The 9228-nt window shown below is 42.3% G+C and overlaps 2 pseudogenes; one reads left to right on the top strand and one right to left on the bottom strand.

Moving 5' to 3' along the window:
- Nucleotides 1–418: 418 nt before the first annotated feature.
- On the top strand, nucleotides 419–5082 carry LOC102873583 (annotated as a pseudogene).
- A 2384-nt stretch (nucleotides 5083–7466) lies between these two features.
- Nucleotides 7467–7803, bottom strand: LOC102873464 (annotated as a pseudogene).
- Nucleotides 7804–9228: the final 1425 nt, after the last annotated feature.

Here is a 9228-nt window from a genome sequence, read left to right as displayed (position 1 = left end):
TTTAACTTCCTCTTCTTTTATGTTCTTGTTGTTAAATGCCATCAAGTCGTAGCAACTCATAGCAACCCTGTGAAGGAAAGTCCTCAACACTTGTGTGACTTTCATCCTCTCTCCAGGTTCATAGGGTTTATGGAGGCAAGCTATTACGGAAGGGGATGCCACTCCTGCTTTCAAGCTTGTTTTAATCGGGGAGCTCGACCAAACACTGTCCGCCATGGGCAACCATTAACACAGTGGACACTTCGGTGTCACAGTGTTCAGCTTCACAGCAACCACAAGTTACTGTTGTATAGCAAGTGGACATACCAGGGCTACATGATCTAGAAGAATGTTTGAACAGCCTTTCTGCGCTACCCACACAAGGGTCCATACAGCATTGTTCTGGTTCCCGTCATAACTTAAAGGGGAAACTTCCACAATGTCTGGAGCCCTTGATGTCCTGCAGATGAAGGAGGAGGATGTCCTCAAATTCCTTGCAGCAGGAACACATTTGGGCGGCACCAACCTTGACTTCTAAATGGAACAGTACATCTACAAAAGGAAAAGTGATTGGCATCTACATCATAAACCTGAAGAGGACCTGGGAGAAGCTGCTCTTGGCTGCTCATGTCATTGTTGCCATTGAAAATTCAGCTGATGTCAGTGTCATTTCCTCCAGAAATACAGACCAGAGAGTTGTTCTGAAGTTTGCGGCTGCTACTGGGGCCCACTCCTATTTGCCGGGCGCTTCACTCCTGGAACCTTCACTAACCAGATCCAGGCAGCCTTCCGGGACCCTCGTCTTCTGGTGGTTATTGATCCCAGCTGACCACCAGCTTCTGACAGAAGCATCTTAAATTAACTTGCCACCATTGCCCTGTGTAACACAGATTCTCCTCTGCGCTACGCAGACATTGCTGTCCCGTTCAACAACCAACAAGGGAGCTCACTCTGTGGGTCTATGTGGTGGATGCTGGCCCGGGAAGTCCTGCGAATGCGTGGCACAATCTCCCGGGAGCACCCGTAGGAGGTCATGCCCAATTTGTACTTCTACAGAGAGCTGGAAGAGATTGAAAAGGAAGAACAGACTGCTGCTGAAAAGACTGTGACCAAGGAGGAGTTTCAGGGAGAATGGACGGCCCCTGCTCCTGAATTCACTGCTACTCATCCTAAGGTTAGACTGGTCCGGAGGCGTCCCGGTGTTCTCTGTGCTGATTCAGCAGTTCCCTACTAAAGACTGGAGTGCTCACCCTGCAACTGAAGAGTGGTCTGCAGCCCTCACTGCTCAGGCCACTGAATGGGTGGGCACCACCACGAATGGTCTTAAACTGTCTTTTGTTGTTGTTGTTATGTGCCATCAAGTCACTTACAACTCATAGCGACCCTATGTACAAGAGCTCTATACACTCTTCTCTCCTGTGCCAACCTAGCCACCTCAAACGCACTTATTCGCATCTCTCCAGTCACAGAATCGATCCATCTCATCAAAGGTCTTTCTCTCCTTTGCCGCCCCTCCACTCTGCCAAACATGATGCCCCTCTCCAAGGATCAGTCCCTCCTTGCAACATGCCCAAAATATGTCAGATAAAGCCTCAGAATCCTTGACTCCAGGGAACATTCTGGCTTCACCCTCTCTAGGACAAATCTGTTTGTTCTCCTAGCAGTCCATGGTATAGTCAACACTCTTCTCCAGCACCACAGCTCAAAGGCATCAATTCTCTATCAACCCTATTCACTGTCCAACTCTCTGATGCATAGCATGTAATTGCGAAGACTATAGCCTGGATCAGGCGCACCTTAGTCTCCAGTCTGACATCATTGCTCTTCAGTACTCTTGAGAGATCCCTCACAGCCGACTTTCCCAATGCAATTCGTCTCTTATTTCCTGGCTGCTGTTACCAAGAGTGTTGACTGTGGAGCCAAGTAAACTAAAACTGTTAACTATCTCAATCTCTTCACCATCCATACTGATGCTGCCTATTGGCCCAGTGGTTAGAATCTTTGTTTTCTTGATGTTGAGCTTCAGTCCATATAGGAGGCTGTAGTCCTTGATCTTCTGCAGCAAGCGCTTCAGGTCCTCCTCAGTTTCAGCAAGCAGGGTTGTGTCATCTGCATAATGCAGGTTGTTGATGATTCTTCCTCCAGTCTTGATGCCACATTCTTCTTCATATAGCCCAGCATCTCAGATGATCTGTTCTGCATACAGATTGAAAAGGTATGAAGACAGAATACATCCCTGATGAACCCCCTTCTTGATTTTGAACCATGTAGTATCTCCTTGTTCTGTTCTGATGACTGCCTCTTGGTCCAAGTATAGGTTTCACATTGGCACAATCAAATGTTCTGGGATTCCCATTCTTCTCAGAGGCAGCCACAGCTTATTGTGATCCATACAGTCAAAAGCCTTTGCATAGTCAATGAAGCACAGATAAGACATTTTTCTGGTATTCTTTGCTTTCTGCTAAGATCCATCTAACATTAGCTATAATATCCCTAGTACCATGACCTCATCTAAATCCAGCCTGCACATCTGGCAGTTCTCTGTCGACATATTGTTCCAAACGTTTTTGGATAATTTTCAGCAGAATCTTGCTTGTATGTGATATCAATGATATTGTTCGTTAATTTCCACACTCTGTTGGGTCACCTTTCTTTGGAATGGGAACACATATCAATCTTTTCCAGTCAGTGGGCCAGCTGGCTGTTCTCCAGATTTCTTGGCACAACTTTGTGAGCACATCCAGGCCAGTGTCTGTCTGTTGAAATATGTCAATTGGTATGCCATCAACTCCTGGAGCCTTGTTTTATTGCCAATTCCTTCAGAGCAATTTGAACTTCCTCTTTCATCCCCACAGGCTCTTGCTCATATGCCATTTCATGAAATTCTTGTGTCAGCCAATTCCTTCTGATACAGTGACTCTGTGTATTCCTTCCATCTTCTCTTGATACTTCCTGGATCATTTAATATTCTGCCCAAAGTAACCTTAAGTATTGCCACCTGTGGCTTGAATTTGTTTTTCAGCTCCTTCAGCTTAAGAAATGCTCAGTGAGTTTGGCCCTTTTGATTTTCTGACTCCAGCTATCTGCACATTTCATTGTAGCATCTTGCTTTTTCGTCCTGAGCTGCCTTTTGAAATTTTCTGTTTAGCTCTTTGATCTCTTGATTTTCTTTTAGCTTTGGCTTCTCGGCGCTCGAATGCAATATTCAGAGTCTCATCTGACATCCATCTTGGTCCTTTCTTTTTTTCAGCCTTTGTAATGATCTTTTGCATTCTTCATGGACGATTTTCTTGATATCCTCCCAGAGCTCATTTGGTCTACACTCATTGGTGCTCAAGGCCTCACGTGGAAATAAGGTTGATGGAAGATAAACAATGCATTTCATAAATTTAAAAAAAAAGGAGAATGTTTGAACAAAAACAATGAGAGACGGGTGGGCCCTTCAGTATTTTACCATTCCGGCATGCCCAAATCCCATGCCTAAATATCTCTTCATTGAATAAAATGGATAGGGAGAGATGATCAAAATCCCTGTTTCTATAGTGTCATGTGAACCTTCTGCCTCTCATTAACTTTCCCTACTTTGAATTAACCAGACTTGAGTTTCTCTTTCGGTCTTCTGTCTGGTTGCTGCTATTGTTGTTATGTGCTGTCAAGTCACTTGCAACTTACAGTCATACTATGTACAAGAGCCCTAAATTTTGATCTATCCTGTGCCAACCTTATCCTATCCTATCCTATCCTATCCTATCCTATCCTATCCTCTGACCACCTACTCCCATTACCCCCCAGTCACTGAATCAATCCATCTTATCAAGAGTCTTCTTCTCTTGCACTGTCCCTCCACCCTCCCAAACATGATGTCCCCCACCAAGGACCCTTCTTGCAATATGCCCAAAATCTGAGAGACAAAGCTTCAGAATCTTTGTCTCCAAGGAACAGCCCAGTTTTATCCTCGTTAAGACGAACCTGTTTGTTCTCCCAGCAGTCCATGGTATATTCAACACTTTTCTCCAGCACCACAGCTCAAAGGCATCAATTCTCTATCATCCCTAGTCACTGTCCAACTCTCTGACAAATAGCACACAATTGTAAAGACTATGGCCTAGTAGTACAGTAAAAACTTAGAGATGGTTGATGAATGAAGTATAAGCTATACATCAACTTACTTTAAATGAATAGATATGAAACCTATATTGGCATGTTGTTGTTTGGAATTTTCAAAAGTTCAACTGGAGGGGGGAGGAAATTGTGCAACAATGAATGAATGGACATTCAAGTTTTCTGTAAACTTTTGTTAAAATATCAATTAAAGAGAAAAAAAAAACCCAAACCAAAACAAAACCACTACCCAAAAGTTCAACTAGCTTTTAAAGTCAGTTTCATATAGTCTATTAAAGAAGTTCAATGTTAACCATAATCAGTTGTGATCAACAACATAGTCAAATGTCCTTGCAGGTCTTTGTAAAGGTGAAGCCTAGGACTTAAGAAATGTTTCCTATTTAATGAATTCTTATTAATTTTTAAATTAATTATTAAATTGCTTGTCAATCCTCTGACCATTAAGAGAAAACATTAAAAGTTATGTCTCTAACTCAACTATTCATATATTACAAAGAAGAGTTGGAAAAGTGGAGACAGGCCTAACAGAATTCCAGTTCCTTTTCGTAAAATACTCTGAATAATCCCACTCCAGCCCCATGCTGCTTGCACAATATCGTTCCCAGTCATAGTGCTTTTCCACTGGGCCCTGGACAATGCCCACTCTGGCTTGAGGGTCTATGCCAGGAAAACAGGACTTTATCAGTCACAGGTTCTCTAGCTTTGGATATTGGACCAAGTGCTAGAGAAGCACAAAATATGTCTGAGTCTTCTTCCACTCCCAAGAATGGAATTTCAGAATCAAAAGATAAATAAAAGATCATTTAGTTGAGTGGTTTTGAAGTGGATGCAGCAACCCCTTTGGGAACCATCCAGAGAAAAAGCAAGCAGGAGAGAAGGTTTGAGCAGGCTGAGCTCCCGAATTCTTCTCTTCCTTAATCAACTAAAGCAACTCTGATCCCACTATATTAAAATCCCCCTATAGGATTAGGATTATTTTGAAAGACGAGTCCAACATCATTTCCTCAAAATGAAGTCAATGTGACCCAATCTCTTTATTTTAAAAACTAAACTGAAATTTAGAGGTAAATACTGTGACTTCTCTAGCAACTTAGCAAAGTCAAGACCTCAGTTTCCTGACTCTAGCAAAGGATCTTCTCTTTGTATAAAATGGTATTTCTATAAACACACACATTTTTACAAAGTGACTTACTGTGCACATTACTCTAATGATACATAGACTAATGAGAGCAAAAAGTATAAGAAGAACAAATAGTATATAACCACAAACAAAACACACTACTGTGCTCCTGGAGATATTATTGTTCTTGTTATATAACCAATTCATAGCTGTCCCTCCAGTAGGTTTTTAGAGGCAGTAAATTGCATAGGAGGATTCTGTCCATCTTTCTTCCCTAGAAGAGCTTGTGGATTTCAATGTTGCACCCTTTGGATTTGAAGCGCAGCTCATCACTAAGTCACCAGAGCTCCTTAAAAATATATTAAGTACTCTACGGGTGCTCTGGTGGCCTAGCAGCAAGAAGCTGCACTGCAATCCCAGAGGTACAAGGTTCAAATTCAGCAAGTACTCTGCTGGAGAAGAAGGGGCAATCTCCTCCTGTATCAGTCAGATGCGATTTGACAGCACACACACACAAAAAGAATAAATTAAAAAAAAATATGTATTAAGTACTCTCTACGAATCCCGTGAATTTTCCCTGAATCCCAGCCCCACTATTTACTCTGTACGTTCTCAAACAATTTACTTTTCTTCTCATCCAAACAAAGAGAATGCAGTGACCTCTGGACAGGTGGAAGTGTTCAGCAGAATGCCGTGCACATAAATCACAATAAACAGTAGATTTTACAATTAACCTACTCAGTCTTCACAATTACATTACTGATGGGAGAAGCTATCCCTTCAAACATGTCCAAGGTCACACAGCTATTAAAGATAGCCAAAAGGTAAGGCAAGTTCTTGTTCCAAAGTCCAAAAATTTTTTTTTACTCTGGAGAGGTCCGTAAGAGCAGTTTCTTGGGGAGCTCCAGTTGCCTAGTGGCAAGAAGCTGTACTGCAATCCCAAAGGTACACGGTTCAAATCCACCAGATGCTCTGTCGGAGAAGGAGGGATCATTTCCTCCTGTACCAGTCAGATCTGATTTGACAGTACATGCACAAAAAAAAATTGTTGAAGGAAATTTTAAAAAAAAAAGTTTCTCAATGCAATTCAATTTTTGATTTCCTAGCTGCTGGTACCAAGAGTTGACTGTGGAGCCAAGTAAACGGAAGTTATTAGCAATTTAATCTCTTCACCATCTTGTCATGGTGCTGCCAACCAACTGGCTTAGTGGTGAGAATCTTTTCTTGATGTTGAGCTTCACAGCACCTTTTTTATACCCCCTGCAATGAAACAGGGAGCTCTGAAACGTAATATAATTAAGCCAGCTTTGTCCTTTCCCCCAAAACGTTCAGTTTCCAATAGTCATCTAAAGCAAGGATAGACAAACTTTCTCCTTATAGTTTAAATTTTTTAAGCTTTGGAGGGCCTAGGTTTCTGTCAGGCTCAATTTGCCACACACAGTACAAGTTTGGCTGTGTTTCAATAAACTGATCAAAAAGAAAACGGGAAAGTTATTTTATGGATAAGATTGAGAAGAACGGAAATTCCAGAATATTTAATTGTGCTCATGCAGAGCCTTCCATAAACCAAGCAGTGGCCATCCAAACAGAATGAGGATACTACAGGGTTTAATATCAGAGAATGTATGTATCATGATTGTTCTTTCACTGTATTTCACTGTTCAAGTTGTGTACTGAGCAAATAATTCAAGATGGACTGACACAGTGATGGAAAAACCAGGGCCAAGGACAGCTGAAATTTAAGAATGGTGTAGGATTTGCCAGCTTTTGTTCCGCTAGACAGAGTCATAACCAACTCACCACCACCCAACAGTATTTGGTTTTTGGTGGTTTCCTCTTTCTTGATGTGCCTCTTACCTTCTCTCTCCACAATTTCAGTCTCTTCCATACACCCCCAAAGAGAAGGTAAAGAAAAGGATTATTGAGGTTTGAACCCCTTGCATACTTAGAAAGGGAACAGAAACCAAAACAATCACTGAATGTGAGACAGACCACCAAGAAGTCTGAAGCAGAGCAGGAAAAGTGACTGAGAAAGGCAAAGGATAGAGAAAGGAGAGATTAGGGGACATCTCCACCATTACCTCTTCTGAGATGGAGGCTGGAGAAAAAAAACCTCAAAGATTAAGTAGTGCAGGTCTTGAATAAGGGAGCTTCTTGAGCCTGAAGAAGGAGGGGTAGATCAAGAAAGAGGGGGTACGTTAGTCTATGTAGAATGGGAACCCCTCACCCCTCAAGGGCAGCAGCTTCACAGACCATAGATGCTTTCCTCACTGTAGGCAATGTATAGAAAGAAGGCTTCTTCATAGTGCTCCTGGTGTAGCTTACCCAGCGTGGTCCACTGGTGGGTGGAATGGCATTGTTGACAAAAACAAGGCATCTTCAGCTCAGAGATGAATTCGCTTCTGGATCAAGTAGTAGAACGGACCATCTGTGACATCAGAAGGCAGCACGTATTTCTTTTTGTCTAGATCTTTTATCTGAGCTATGGGAGCCTTCTCTACAATCACTGGGACCCAGTCAATCCTCTCACCCTCAGAGCAGTGCTTCTCGAACAGATGCTGCTCTTTATACACAAGCTTCATCCTCCTGCGTACCCAGCTGGGTTGAAGGAACCCAGAGAGGGGGAGGGCTAAGACAGGGTTCAAAAAAATTTAATGAGAGGAATAACTCTCATTTTCCTCCCAATTCAACCCCTCTTCTATTTGGATAGCTCTGACCTGGTGGTAAGAATATGTGCACTGTAATTCCCTAGGCACACGGTTAAAATCTACCAGCTGCTCCAAGGACGAAGGATGGGCAGTCTCCTCCCTGTGACTTACTGCCTCTGAAAACTCACTGGAAGGTCAACTATGGGATGGTTCCAACTCGACAGCAAACAACAAAGTATGGTAAACCCATTTCTATAATCTATTCTAGCTGGGGGTGAACTCCTGTGTGTTCGAGTAGACCTGCATTCTATTGGAGTTTTAATGATTTCCACTGACCATATTGCCAAGTCTTCCTTAGCAGGTGCCTCTGGGTAATCTCAAACTTCCAAATTTTCAAATAGCATCATGTACCAGTCAGGAACTCCTAACATAAGGGACTCTACTTTCTTCTTAACACTTAACACTTTCAATTACCTCATTACTCAAAAGTTTGTTTACTATACACATCCTTCTACAAGAATGCAAGATTCCTGCAGTCAGGAACATAGATTTTGTGTTTACAGTTGATTTACTTTGGGCAAGTGGTGAGGAGTAAACAGTCCTTGTAGAAGGATATTATGCTCGGAAGTGTGGAAGGTCAGTGCAAGAGAGAGAGAGAGAGAGACTCCAGATGAGATGGATTGACACACTAACTGGCATAATGGGGGTAGTGTGTCAAAGTTAGTGAGACCAGCTCAGGACAGAGCAGGCTTTCAGAGCTGTTGTACACAGGGTCGCTATGAGTGGCAGGTGACTCAATAGCACAAAACAACAACACAAAAGTTGATTTTGACTGCTGTGTTCCCAGCACCTTCAAAAGGCAGTGTTACATAGTGGATATATGTAAAAAGTAAATGGAAGTAAAGAATGAAAGGCAAACAAAATAAGGTATATCTGGGCAACTGTGGAGTAATTCAGCATAGTTGGAATGCATGGGAGGCATAAAGGGAAATGAGAGTAATTACCTGTCAAGTCTGGTGTGGCAGTCAGGGTCAATTTCACAAAGGACCTTGAAACGTCACAGTAAGTAAGATGAGGTGGTAATGTTTAAAAAAACAACAACTCTGGAATTCCTCTTTTTCTCCCTCCTTCTTGAAGCCTACTATGGTCCTATTCTAATGTTAGGCATCTTTCAGTTTATAAAAATCTTCTTCCACCAATAGAAATGCACCCCCTAACCTCTGCAGATACTTCTATTATAGCACCCATGATACTTGTTTATAACTTGTCTTCCTCTACTGGGTTCTGAGAGCAGGGACTATGTCATCTTCATTTTTATACCCTAGACATTGAACAAAGTACTTAAGGAAGGTAGGAACC

Source organism: Elephantulus edwardii, unplaced genomic scaffold (assembly GCF_000299155.1).
Source record: "Elephantulus edwardii isolate Elephantulus edwardi_28Jun2011 unplaced genomic scaffold, EleEdw1.0 scaffold00028, whole genome shotgun sequence".
NCBI lineage: Eukaryota > Metazoa > Chordata > Mammalia > Macroscelidea > Macroscelididae > Elephantulus > Elephantulus edwardii.
The sequence above is the reverse complement of the archived record's forward strand: the minus strand, read 5'-3'. Positions and strand labels throughout refer to the sequence as shown.